The following is a 14,117-nucleotide window of genomic DNA, read 5'->3' as shown; positions in this document are numbered from 1 at the left end:
TGACTCTCTATCCCTCTCCCTTTCTCTCTGTAAAAAAATCAATAAAATATAAAAAAGAAAAGAAAATATAATTAATTAATTAATTAATTAAAAATTATTTATTTGTCTATTTATTTTTGGAAAAGGAGAATAGAGGAGAGGGAAGATAGGCTTGAGTTTAGTTAGTGAAACTAATTAAACAAGTAAAAGAAGCAGAGAATAAGAGAGGAGAGGAGAAACAAAAGTTTACAAAATATTGACTAGTGAAGAAAGAGAAAAGAGAATGGTGCATGGACTTGGAGCAGAGGAGAGGAAATTATATATATGAGTATGCCAACAGAGACTACAATAATAATAACACATAAATAAACCAGATATAGAAGATCAAATTTTAGAAGGGATAAAAAGAAAGGAAAGGAAAACTGAAAAAGGGACAGGAGAAGAGAAAACAGGACAAAAAAGTGAGAAGTGAGGGAGAAAAAGGTGAAAAAAATAAAAAAAAAGATAAAGTGAAACAATAAACAAATAATAAAAATACAAAAAGAAGATAAATAAAGATAAATAAAAAAATGCAGTGTTGTTCGCTTCAGCTAAGTTTTAATGTCTGATAGATCCTCCCTTCCCCCAACTGGTGGGCAGGGTATGACGTAACCTGCAGCCCAGAAATACCTGAGTGACTAACCAGGTACCTTATATGGACTATATATTGGACCACCAATCCACACCTGCCAAATACCTTAAGCCCTTGTCCTATATGGACAATACAGTAAGCCACCAATCAGTGTGCGCTGAGTACACTAAGCCTCCCACCCCTTCCCATTCCGCCCCTCAAAAGGCGTGCCCACCCTGCACGTGTTGCTGTCTTCCCCTTGTGAGGCAGCCCAGCAGGTGCTTTTCCTCTAATAAAGCCTGTAGTCCTGGTTTTAGGCCTCTGTCTGATCTTTCAATGTCCCATTGGGACTGGTTTAAGACCCCACTCTTCTGTTCTGTCTACCACTTCTCAGTTTCCTCTTAGGTAGTGAGTACCGTGTTGAAGTTCCAAATGATCTACAACTCATATGTTTGTGTTTATCTCCACAGGCCTTGGCTGTGAGTAGGCAAAAACAAGCTGCCTGCTTTGCCTGTCTGCCTGCTGTCAATCTTAATCATTCAAGGATCTGTTTCTGACAGGGCTTTAGGTGAGGATGTTGCTATATCAGTTTCCAGGACTGAACAGCCCCTCTTCAACTAAGTCCCTAAGGGCTCTTTGGGGCTATTCAGAGTCTTTGTTTCCTTTGTAAAGTTCAAGGTGTAGTCTGGGTGTGGCAGTATTAGGTGTCTTGAGGATTCTGGGAAGGGCTAGTTCTTCAGGACAAAAATGGCCACTTAGTTTTAGAGGGTTATGAATAACTCAGTGCCAGATTCCTGGTCACCTCTCCCTGTCCTGCTTTCCTACACAGCCTCTCCCCAGAATCCACAAATCTGCACCTCTACCTGTACTATAGCCCGAGGTCAGTGTTTGTAATTGAAAGGTCCTATGGATTGGGTTTAGTGAATAAAAGCAAAGACAAAACAAATTCAAAACAACCAAACAACTGCGAGTTTCTCTCCCCCTGGCACCAAATGGGTTGGGCAGCTCTTCAGGCCATCCTTCTGGGCCCAGCATCTCGCAACTGTGGACTTAGATCTATATTGCCCAGCCAGCAGCAGCTCTGTGGACTTCCTTTCCACAGTCAGATGTTATGCCTGTCCTCAAGGGACATGGTCTTGCTTTAGTATACAGCTTCCTCCTGACCCTCTTGGATCAGGGGTCATGCTTCTCTCTCCAGCCCAGTTCCCTGATCCTACCATTCTCCAGGCATCCTCTGCCCTTCCCAGCCACAAGGCAAATATCTTTACTCCTGAACAAGGGTATGTACCAACACAGAGTTTGGCAGCACATACCCTGAGCGGGAGGTCCACTTGGGCTTTTATTCCCTATGCATGTGATCTGTCCCTCACTCTTGATTGGAAGAGCTTAGGTTCACAGTCTAGCATGATTGGATAATTTAATGGAAGGGGTTGACCTCTGCCATTTCAAAATGGTGGCCCACAGGGGAGCTGCATGTTATGTGAGGCAAAATGGCAGCTGCCAAGTCATGCGAGCCAGAATGGCAGTTGCCAAAAATCTTCTCTTTGATAGAAAAGATTACTTATTTATTCTCACAAATACCTTCTTTTCTTATTTACCCTTTTTATTCAAACTCAGCTACCATTCATTGACTGCTCTGCAGTGTCTAGAAGATTATTTTGCTGTTTGGTCAATGTGTTTTCAATTAACCTTTAGATAAGACCTCTCATACATGAGATAATATAACAGTCACTACTGTCATTCCCTTCCATTCTCTTAATCAGAGAAAGGATCTTCAACCCAAGGATTCTCAATTAACTCATTAGCTATAGTTGTTAAACACTGTAGGGCCTTAGTAATGGTTCTGTCTGGAACTGTGTTGTCAGGGATGAATGTACAACATTGGCCCTCTAACATTACACAAACTCCTCCTTTTCTACTAGAATCATATCCAAGGCCAGTCCATTCTTTTATGCCATCCTGCTGATGGCATCTAGTTGTTCAGCTATACCTTTAACTGCATCTCAAGTATAGTTAACAATCCTTTGTTGCTTATCCTATATAATAAAAGGCTAATATGCAAATAGACCAAACAGTGGAACAACCTGACGCTATGATGTGCACTGACTACCAGGGGGCAGGGGCTCAATGCAGGAGCTGCCTCCTGGTGGTTAGTGTGCTCCCATAGGGGGAGTGTTGCTCAGCCAGAAGCCAGGCTCACAGCTGGTGAGTGCAGTGGTGGTGATGGGAGCCTCTCCCACCTCTGTGGCAGAGCTAAGGACCAATTGGAGTACATCTCCTGAGGGGTCCCGGACTGCAAGAGGGCACAGGCCAGGCTGCTGAGGGACTCCCCCTGAGGAAAGCCACCCACTGCCGATACTATCATGAGAATGCACCAAGGAACACAGCAGGCCGATGGACCTTGGGTATTAGCAGGGTTAATGCAAAGCACCATTGTTCATGTTGAGATAGCAGTGGCTCAAAGAAATTTCCTGACCTAATAGCCTCAAAGTAAATGTTTACTGAGCCTTACTGATCTTTATTGAACTTAGAGACAGTCTGCCTGCTACCTGTTTGCTGTGTTTTACTGAGAGCAAGATGTGTATCTAAAACTGAATAAAAAGCGAATAAGGCCAGGTTTCAGTGTGCCTCTTCAAGAAAGAAGGTCTCTACCTGGCCCCCCATGCCTTCCAAATTCATATTTCTTGTATAGCATTTTAATTTGTGCTTTGCTTCCCCCTTCAGATCCTGAACCCTGCTGTGAAGGTCACAGCACCTCCACCCCCCTCAATGCATGAATGTCATGCACCGAGCCTCTAGTAGTAAATATAGTTAATCCAATCCACATTCTTGTTTAAAGTAGACCACCAGAACAGGACAAATTCAAATCCTTCTACAATCTGAATTCTAACCTTAAACTCATTTGGCACTCCTCCTGGAATCCCAATGGAATCTGTGTATAAATGGGAGTCAAAGGAGCCCCCTGGCCTCTCTCTCTTCTTCCTAATCTCTCTAGAGCCCTAAAGCAAACGAAACCAATACATGATGGTTATTAAAAGTCTCATGCTCTACCGACTGAGCTAGCCGGGCACCCAACATGATGGTTATTAAGACAGCAAGTTGCCAAAACCGGTTTGGCTCAGTGGATAGAGCGTCGCCCTGCGGACTGAAAGGTCCCAGGTTCGATTCTGGTCAAGGGCATGTACCTGGGTTGTGGGCATATCCCCAGTAGGAGATGTGCAGGAGGCAGCTGATCGATGTTTCTCGCTCATCGATGTTTCTAACTCTCTATCTCTCTCCCTTCCTCTCTGTAAAAAATCAATAAAATATATTAAAAAAAAGAATTGTAATTCTAAAAAAAAAAAAGACAGCAAGTTATCTATAACCAATAACTTAACAAGATAAGCATGATCCAGGTTATATACATTTCCCCCACCCACATTGTAAGCCCCTACAATTTTCCAGAGCCCTAAAACAAATAGAGCACAGTACATGATTATTATTAAGACAGCTCAAAGATTTTAGTGTTAATTTCTAGGGGCTATGTCCTGGTATGGCTGTCCAAGTTGAGGTGTCTCCACCCGGAGAAGCTGATGGTCTCCCTTTAATCTGTGTGTGATGGGTCAATCCTCATTCTGAAGTCCAAACAGCAGCTTCACTGGTAAACAAGACAAGGTAGGCTTCTTCCCAGGAGGGTTCCAACTTGTTTCCCTTCCAGGTCTTGATTAGTACAAATGTGGTCTCCAGTCGATGGTGACGAACCAGAAAGTAAAGAGTTCAGAAGGCCTTCTAACCTGAGAGACATTAAAGTAGAAGAGATACCCAGTACAGAGTTCTTAAGAAATTGGTCCTCCATTTGTCCTTGGGTGTGGCCAGCAAATAATACTAATTGGATTTAGGCTATCTGTCTCCCTGAGTACATTGATATAAGCTATTTGACCTCATGTTAGAAAGAAAAATGCAAACCATTTACACTTAAGTGTTCTTGGTTTAGGGAAGATGGGATTTACTAGATAGCTCCAAATTGCTATTTAACCATCTCAGTTTCCCTATTCTACTTATCCAATTAGTTAGAATTAACATTCCTCAGATTAGCAATATGTTCACATTAAAAAAAAATACAAGACTTATTCCTTAACAAATTCAAATCCATCCTCTAGATCAGGGGTGGGCAAACTTTTTGACTCGAGGGCCACAATGGGTTCTTAAACTGGACCGGAGGGCCGGAACAAAAGCATGGATAGAGTGTTTGTGTAAACTAATATAAATTCAAAGTAAACATCATTACATAAAAGGGTACGGTCTTTTTTTTTAGTTTTATTCATTTCAAACGGGCCGGATCCGGCCCGCGGGCCGTAGTTTGCCCACAGCTGCTCTAGATTCTCCATACCAAGCATAGTCAGATTAATATTTCAGTATCCTGTTACTTCAAAACTAGTGACCTGGTGCATGGATTCGTGTACAATGAAAGGAAATTAATTAGAAGACATATTTTAATATTGCTATTTGCCCTTTTTCTATATTAGAATTGTCAACCAAATTCACGACCGACCATGACAGATCAAAATACATGCATGCAAGTGTTGCCAGCATGAGCTTTATGTATATCATGCATGTGCCAATCAATGTTTGATTTTAAATCACCAGTGTGCATCAGATGTACAGCCGGTCACTTAGCCTTTTGCATATATACTAGAGGCCTATTGCACAAAGAGATTCATGCAATAGGCCTTCCTTTCCCTTGGCTGCTGGCACCAGTTTGCCTCCAGCACCCAGGGCCCAGGCCTTCACTCTGGCCAAGTTCTGGCCAGAGCCGGCCCCAAAAACATCAGGCCTTGCTGCTCTGCCGGCCCCGGGCCATCAGGCTTCACTCCACTGCTTAGAGCCTACATATGCAAATTAACCACCATCTTTGTTGGCGGTTAATTTGCATATTGATCTGATTAGCCAATGGGAGGCTTAGCAAAGGTATGGTCAATTACCATGTTTGTCTATTATTAGATAGGAGATATATATATATATATATACCGGAGTGTGAAAGGGCACTCTGCAAAGTTGCTGTTGTACAGGGTGTGGAACACAAATGCAAGTGTGCAGTAAACCAGATTCAGGGCCAATTGTGTCCCAGCAGCAACATAACCCATAGCCAAAGGTGGAATCGCACAGCCCCACGAAGAATAGCACTCCCTATTCTCTGGTTCTGGGGTATGTCACCCAAGAACCGCCACTGCCAAGTCACTGCAGCTCAGCAGTAAACCAGATTCGGGGCCGACAGTGCCCCAGCATCAGTAACCCATGGCCAAAGGTGGAATCACGCAGCCCCATGAGGAATCGGGCTCTCTTCTCTCTGGTTCCAGGGTGTGTCACCATAGAACCACCACTGCCAAGTTACCACAGCTCAGCAGTAAACCAGATTCGGGGCCGACAGTGCCCAGCAACAATGTTACCCACAGCTGAAGGTGGAATTGTGTGGCCCCATGAGGAATTGGGCTCCTTCCTCTCTGGTTCTGGGATGTGTCACTCGAGAACCACCACTGCCAAGTCACTGCAGCTCGGCAGCTCCTGCATTGAGCGTCTGACCCCTGGTGGTCAGTGTGTGTCATATGTACCAGATGATCAGATGGTCACTTAGTCATATATATATATATATATATATATATATATATATCCTATCTAATAAAAGAGAAACATGGTAATTAGCGTACGACTGCTACCCTTCCCATTGGCTTAATCAGGGCAATATGCAAATTAACTGCCAGCCAAGATGGCGGCTGGCAGCCAGGCAGCTTAAAGTGAACGTGAGGCTTGCTTGCTTCAGAGACGGAAGACTCCAACGTTGCCCGCCTGCCGCTGCAGGCCTCTGAGCTGCAACTCTAAGCAACTATGTTACAAATATAGAAGCTAAACAAAACCCCAGAAACCTGCTTTAGTCCGTCGGGCTTCAGCCAGCAGGATCTCAACATTGTTTCAAATACAGAAGGTAAACAAAGGCCAGAAACCTGCTTTCAGCAGCGGAGGCCTAAGAGCTGGAACCAAGCCTCAAAGCTAAAGCTGGCCCAGAATAAAAAAAAAAGAAAAAAAGGAGCGGTTGGGAGCTTCAGTCACTCGCCAGCCTGAAAACAGCCCTGAGCCCCTCAGCCAGACTGGCCAGGCACCCCAGTGGGGACCCCAACCCTGAAGGGGGTGTGACCTGCTGCAAACAGCCATCATCCCCTCACCCAGGCTGGCCAGGCACCCCAGTGGGGACCCCCACCCTGATCCAGGACACCCTTCAGGGCAAACCAGCCAGCCCCAACCCATGCACCAGGCCTCTATCCCATATAGTTAAAGGGTAATATGCCTCCCAGCACCGGGATCAGCAGAGCCGAGAGGCCTCCCGGCACTGGGATCAGCGTGACAGGGGGCAGCGCCCAAACCCCTTGATCGCCCTGTGGCTCTGTGTGTGATGGGGGCAGGGCCACAACCTCCCTATCCGCCCTGTTCTGTTTGTGACAGGGGAAGGCACCCCAACCCCCTGGTCAGCCCTGCTCTGTGTGTGACAGGGGGCAGTGCCCCAACCCCCTGATCTGCCCCGCTCTGTGTGTGACGGGGTAGAGCCATAACGGAGCCCCAACCTCCCTGATTGGCCCTGCTCTGTGCATGATGGGGGTGGCATCGCAACCTCCTGAGCCGCCTGCTCTGTGCATGAGCCCAACCAGGGGCTGCACCTAGGGATTGGGCCTGCCCACTACCACCCAGGAGCAGGCCTAAGCCAGCAGGCCTAAGCCAGCAGGTCGTTATCTCCCGAGGGGTCCCAGACTGCGAGAGGGCACAGGCCAGGCTGAGGGACCCCTCCTCCCCCCTGAGTGCACAAATTTTTGTGCACCAGGCCTCTAGTACGTATATTTACGAGAGAGAGAGAGAGAGAGAGAGAGAGAGAGAGAGAGAGATATCTAGACATTTTACTACTTACCTCAGCATTTTGGTCTTGGTTCTGAATTCTGAATTCTTTCCTAACCAGAACCCAAGTACTGAGGTTGCTGATCCCAGATTTTGTCTGAACTCCGGTCAGACACTTGGTGCCATTCTTGCTGCCTACAACAGAACTAGTAACCTGAAAGGGAAAAGCCACAAGGAAGGGCCTTGTGTGATTTTATAGTGTTCCTGGGTGCATGGACATTGTCTTGAAGTCAGCGGGGTGCCTATTGCAAACATCCTGTCACACGAGTCTTCTAGCTTTGAGCACCTTAAAGGCTTTTTTTAAATGTTGGACCTGTGCTCACAAGAGAGAGAGAGAGAACCCCATGGCCCAAGGAAAAGATTCAGGGAGGAAAGAGAACACAGTTATGTCCTTCAAGCCAAGGTGGCGAGGACTGGCTTAGCAGTGATGAAACAATCTGAGTCACAGTAAAAATAATCTGAGTCATAGCACCATATATATTGTAGGCAGTGGGAATGGCACAGGTGTCAGACCAATCCTGGGTTCAGCAATCTTGGTACTTGAGTTATGGCTAGGAAAGAATTCAGAGTGAAGACCCAAACTGTAAGAAAACATTTACAGTGGGGCCTTGGTTTACGAGTGTCCCGACTAACGAGTTTTTTGAGATACCAGCTGTCTCTCGGTCGATTTTTTGCATTGAGTTGATAGAGTAATTTGAGTTAATGAGATCCTTAACGAGCTCCTTAATGAGCTTAGTCTCGGAACCAATTTAACTCGTAAGTCAAGGCCCCACTGTATTGGATAAACTAGAGGCCCACTGCACAAAATTTGTGAATGGGGGGAGGGTTCCCCTCAGTCCAGGCTGCACCCTCTCCAAACCAGCAGTCAAACATCCCTCTCATAACCCTGGACTGCTGGCTCCTAATCTCTCACCTACCTGCCTGCCTGGTCACCCCTAACTGCCCCCTGCTGCTGACCAGGTTGCCCCCAACTGCTCCCTCCCTTCTGACCTGGTCACTCCTAACTGCCCTCCCCCACCAGCCTGGTTGCCTCTTACTGCCCCCCCTGCCAGCCTGGTCACCCCCAATTGCCCCCCTCTGCCAGCCTGGTTGCTCCCAACTGCCCCCTGCTGGCCTGGTTGCCCCTCACAGCACCCCCCCCCCTCCACTATCCTGGTAACCTCATGCAACCTGCTTGTTCAGTCGTTTGGTCATCCCTCACTAACCCCCCTGCAGTCCTGGTCATAGTGTTGTAACGTACCCCGCGAATCACAGAAGGACGCCTCAAGAAGTCGAATTAAAGAGTCACATTTAATGCAATCCGGGACTATGAGGGGTCATCCCCAAATCTCATAGTAATAAGATGGTGGCAAAACCAGACTTATATAGGCAAAAAGCACAAAGGTATTGATTACATCCCAGGGTTTGGAATGTGGCACCTGGCTCCCAAAAAAGCAGATTACAGAAGCAGAATTAAGCATGTTAATTACAGTTTCGGGTCTCGGGGTCACTGAATTGACAGAAATACATTAGCTAGAGTCCTTGGGTAACCTGGGTTAAATTTAGGCATGTTATCTAAATTATAGTTTTGGGTCTCTGGATCACTGAGTTGATAGAAACACATTATCTAGAGCCCTCGGGTCTCCGACCACTGAGTTGTCAGGACAATTTAGAGTAATTGTGCTGTCCTGGTCTCAGGACCACTGAGGCAGCTGGAACGCACCACCTGTAGCCGCTAAAACAATTTAGGGTAATTGTGCTGTCCTGTTTCCAGGTACAGTAGAATGTGCTCTCTAAGACCAGTATGATAACAATCAATGGAATAGTCATTCAATCGATAAGACATTCAATCGAATGGGATGACTTATACAATTTAGAAAATCAAAGTAACTTTTATATTGTTAAGCCAAACAACAGGGTTAGAGTTAAACTACAATTTCCACCTGAAATGGCTGCTACCATACTTCATTCCCCACTGGTTTTATGTACATGAGTCAAATCATGGACTCATCTTCATTAGTTAGGGGATTGTACTGCCCCCTAACTACAATTAGTTTGACCGAATTAATTTTTCTAAACTGCCAGCTTGGCACATTTAATTTTCATTTACTCACCCCACTTCTTTTAGGGGCATTCTCTATTCTGTTCCTGCTCTCCTGTCCCCTAGCACATCTAGCCCCACTTGGCTATGGACTTTCTCACTGGCTAGTAAAAATGTTCTTACAGTTACCAAGTGCCCTAGTGCCACGGTCCCTGTCAGTACTGTCCTCACTGAAGTCCAGTTCCCCTCCTGCGGGCGTTGAGCCTCTTCCTGGATCTCACGGGTGAGGCCGCTGGCTGCCGGGATCAAGGCCGTTTTCTGGTGCAGGAGCTGGGAGTGGTGTAGCCAGGTCTGGATGCCATCAACAGGGCAACAGTGTATAGTCCTTTCCAAGTTGGGGTGAGTCCTTGGGTCATGAACTTCCTTACCCACACCGAGTCCCCAGGCTGGAAAGGATGTACAGGGTCCGAGGTGGCACTGGCAGGGCGTCTCGAACAAGCTTATGGGTGGCTATCTGGGTATACTGCAGAGCCTGCAAGGACTTGAGCAAGGAACGGTTATGACTTTTAATTCCTCCCCTAACTTTGGGTAGGATCGGGGGAGGTTTACCAAACATGATTTCAAAAGGAGAGAACCCCTCCCGGTTGGGGGTACACCTGGCCTGTAAGTAGGCAAAGGCAGGAGGTTGGTCCAGTTTTCACCAGTTTCTGGAATAAATTTAGTTAAAGTCCCTTTAGAATCCTGTTCATACCTGCCTGAATTTGTGGCCGGTATGCACAATGGAGTTTCCAATTTATGCCTAAGACCTTAGCTGTACTTTGAGATACCTTGACTACAAAGGCAGTTTCTGTCCTGATGGGCTAGACTTCAACCCATCCCGAGAAAGAGTCTATAAAAACAAGCAGGTACTCATACCCTGATGCCGGTGGCTTAATCTCTGTGAAATCTACCTCCCAATGTTCTCCTGGGGAGTTTCCCCGGGCCTGAATTCCCAGGGGGACCCTCTTACCTTGCTTAGCATTTACCTGTGACCTGCCTCACAAAAGTTCAGAAGTCTTGGTGACACCTATGTGGGTAGCCTGGTGTAACTGGGCAACTAAAGTCCGACCTGGAGCCTGTGGACGAAAGGGGCCACACGCTGACCTGACAAGCTCAGGGAAGGCCTGCATGGCAGCCTAGCAGACTCAGAGACCTAAAATAACCACAAAGGATGGTCTGAAATTAAACTTTGACTAAAAGCAGTTATGGTGGGCAGTTATGTCCTAGGCCGGGATCTTCACTGACAAGATCAACTTTGATCCTTACTGAGCCCATTTGCCTTTTTGCCTCTAAGATAACATTCCTTTGAAGTGTCTGGGTAACTTGTAACTTCCCTTTTTCTGGAGCCCCTGGGGCATAACCAAATGTTCTGGGCGCCAGGGCAGATACTACAAATTCCTTCATTATCATGCTGATTGATCCTGCACCCACCTAAGTAAGTGTCCATCATTTTACTTTTTACCCTATCACAGAGGTTTCCCCGCTTCGCTTAATCCCACCTCCTTAAATCTGTCACCTATGAATTTCATGTATAAATACGAATGTAACCCTGCCATTCTCCGGAGCACTATCTCAATTCATTGAGGTTCTGCTTCCCGGCATATGTCGACAGTTTGGCTCAAATAAACTCACAAAAATTCTTTACAGGTTTCAATGGTTTTTTTACGTTAACAAGCCTCTGGGACCAACAGTCTGCCATCTGGTAGAGTCCACCAACCATTTGGTCCTCTGGTAGCTTGCTTCTGTTCTGCCAATTCCTCCTCTTGTAAAGGCCCCACTGGTTTTTGGGCGGCTTCCTTGGCAGCTTGGTCTGCAGCTCGGTTTCCTTGGGCAGTCTAGGGTGACTACCACCTCCCACTGCATACCAGATTTCATACCTTGTTTGGTGATGATAGCGGGATATCTGTCAAGTCTGGGTGAGCTGCGTCTGTTACCTCTATGCAGTCATGGATGGTTCCTCTGGATCATCATCTAGGAGCCGGCTGGCAGGGTTGATGGCCAGTGTCTTATGGAATCAGATGCGAGGCTGGTCCAGGAGAAGAACTTGGTACTGGGTCACCCTGGTGTTTGCCAGAGCACCTCGAAGGAGGTCTTCCACAGCATGGGGTGTTGTCAGGGCTAGTTCCTGGCCCAAAGTCAGCTTATCTTCCTCCTTTACCAGCAATGCTGTGGCGGCTACCGCCCAGAGGCATGCTGGCCACCCTGCAGCCACGGGGTCTAGTCTCTTAGACAGATAGGCCACAGGTCTCTTCCAGGGACCTAGGGTCTGGGTGAGAACCCCTTTGGCAATGCCCCTTACCTCACTCACGTAGAGGTAGAAGAGCTTCCTGACGTCTGGCAAGGCTAGGGCAAGTGCTGAGATGAGAGCCTTCTTTATCTCCTCAAAAGCCCATTGTTCCACTTCAGTCCAGTTTAGCAATCTCCGCGAACCCCAGTATCCACAGGCGGCAGTATCCAACTGCCCCTAAGAATTCCCGAACCTGAGCTGGAGTGGCGCTGGCTTGCAATTGGACCACTACAGGTGCTTGATGACTTGCTAACCCCAGGGGGGTTGTTTTCTGCCCAAACCATGGGAAAGAGACGTAATTTCCCCAAGTAAGCAGAGTCACATTGGCCCTTTCTGCAAGAGATATTCATCTGAGAGAGGACAGGTTAGAAGAATGCGGCCAGGGGAGAATGGGTCCGGGCCTGGGTTCCTTGGATCCATGGTGAAGTGTGCTCCGTCCCCCTCAAAGGATATGGTGGCTTGTTGTTTCTGTAAGAGATCACATCCAAGAAAGGGGTACGGGCATTCTGGCATGACCAGAAACGAATGTGTTACCATGTTCTTTCCAATGTCCAAAGTCCTCTTTGATGTCCAAGGAAAAAGGCAGTTTGTCCAGTGGCTCCCTGGACTGATGTCTTTTTAGATGTTACGGGTCCCATTGGCTCTGTCAAGACTGAATAGGCTGCTCCAGAATACACCAGGAAACTAACTGGGGGTCATGGCCCTATTAGTTCCCTTCCCTGAGTATAAATCCTTCAGAGCCTGCATTTTCCCTTCAGCCTTCCGCTTTCCTTTGTTAACCTACCAGGATATTCTCTCTTCCAGTGCCCCTACTTCCTACAATAGGCATACTAATGCCTTCCTAGTGTGCTGCCGGCCTTTTCTTTCCTTTAGTCCTATTTCTCCTCTGGGGTGTCCCTACTGTTAACGACTTTCTGGGCTACCTCTACCAGCTGTAACCAATTCATTCCTTCTACCTCCTTTTAAGCACCCCCCCCCCAAACCCCCAACAGAACGCGGTGAAAAGTGTCCAAGGAGGCCTTGTCCCTGGGGGTTCTTGGGTCTCATTGGGCCGCAGGGAGGCACAAGGAGGCACAGGGAAATTTCCTCCTCACCACCTACTCAAAATAACCCCTCGGGGGATGAGAGGCAATTACACCCCGGTGAGCAGAGGACCAGAGGGCTCGGTAGATGGGAGCCAGATAGGCGGAGGTGTGGAGCTTGACGCAGGTCCCCAGGTGACCAGTGGAGGTGCTCCCGCCACAGGGGAAGAGGCATTTTTATCTGGCAGCCCTTTTCTCTCTGTTCCCACTGGAAAAAGCGCTTGCCTCCAGCCAGCAATGGTGGCATGGTGGGGGCCAGCAGCCCTTAGCTGGCCAGGGAAAATATATCCTGCATATTACAAAGCGCTCCTGTGGCAGTGGGCTGGGTACCAGGCCCCTGCCATCATACCCGTCCTCTGTGACAGAGCAGCGATCAGGCCTCTCCCAAGGGAGTGCACTGGAAGACTGGAAGGTGACATCAGTCCCTTCTTTGCTAGCAGCAACAGGTACCGAACCCTTTCAGTACATTTGACCAGCTTCATTCCCACCCACCTTTACAGATTCCAGGGCCCATTGTCTTCCTTTAACCAGCAAGCCAAATGACACTGGCCTGTATTATTTAATTCAGGACAGGCAGGGGGAAGGGCCCATAAAATCTCTGCCCTGAGGAACTGTGAGCCCCACCCCTAAATGTCCCAATCAGACTAGAAAAGCCAGATACCTTTAAATCTACTTTAGAATTCCAAAATTTCAACCCAACACAGAAATATCACACAGCAAATCAAAGTCCCTAGTAAACAAACAGACAGAAATTTTTACTAGTTAGGCGGGCTGATTCCACCTCTGACAGAGAGCAAGCGCCCTTGGGAAAAGAACCCAGTTTGCTATCGGTCAGAGCACTCAGCCTTAAATCAAACATGGTTTTCTTCACAGACTTCCATACTTGCATGAACAAATAATTATACCTAGGTAGACATACAAACATCAAATAAACATCCACACTTACACCCTTTCAGTGAACAAGTACTTTTACAGTCTTGGGATCTTGAGCAGATAACAGGAACATCGCCCAAGTCCCCTGATGGGGGCCTGACAGGAACAGATGTGGGGGCCTCCCTTTCCCACATTCCAGGACAGGATTCTCGACCCATGTCTCATCCAGACAGAAACGGCACTCATACTGAACAAAGAAAACAAGACTAAATAGACACGACAACTAGATACATTCCCCATTAAAACTTT

This window comes from Myotis nattereri (assembly GCF_964212035.1).
Source record: "Myotis nattereri genome assembly, chromosome: X".
Classification (NCBI taxonomy): Eukaryota; Metazoa; Chordata; class Mammalia; order Chiroptera; family Vespertilionidae; genus Myotis; species Myotis nattereri.
This window is presented reverse-complemented; position numbering follows the sequence as displayed.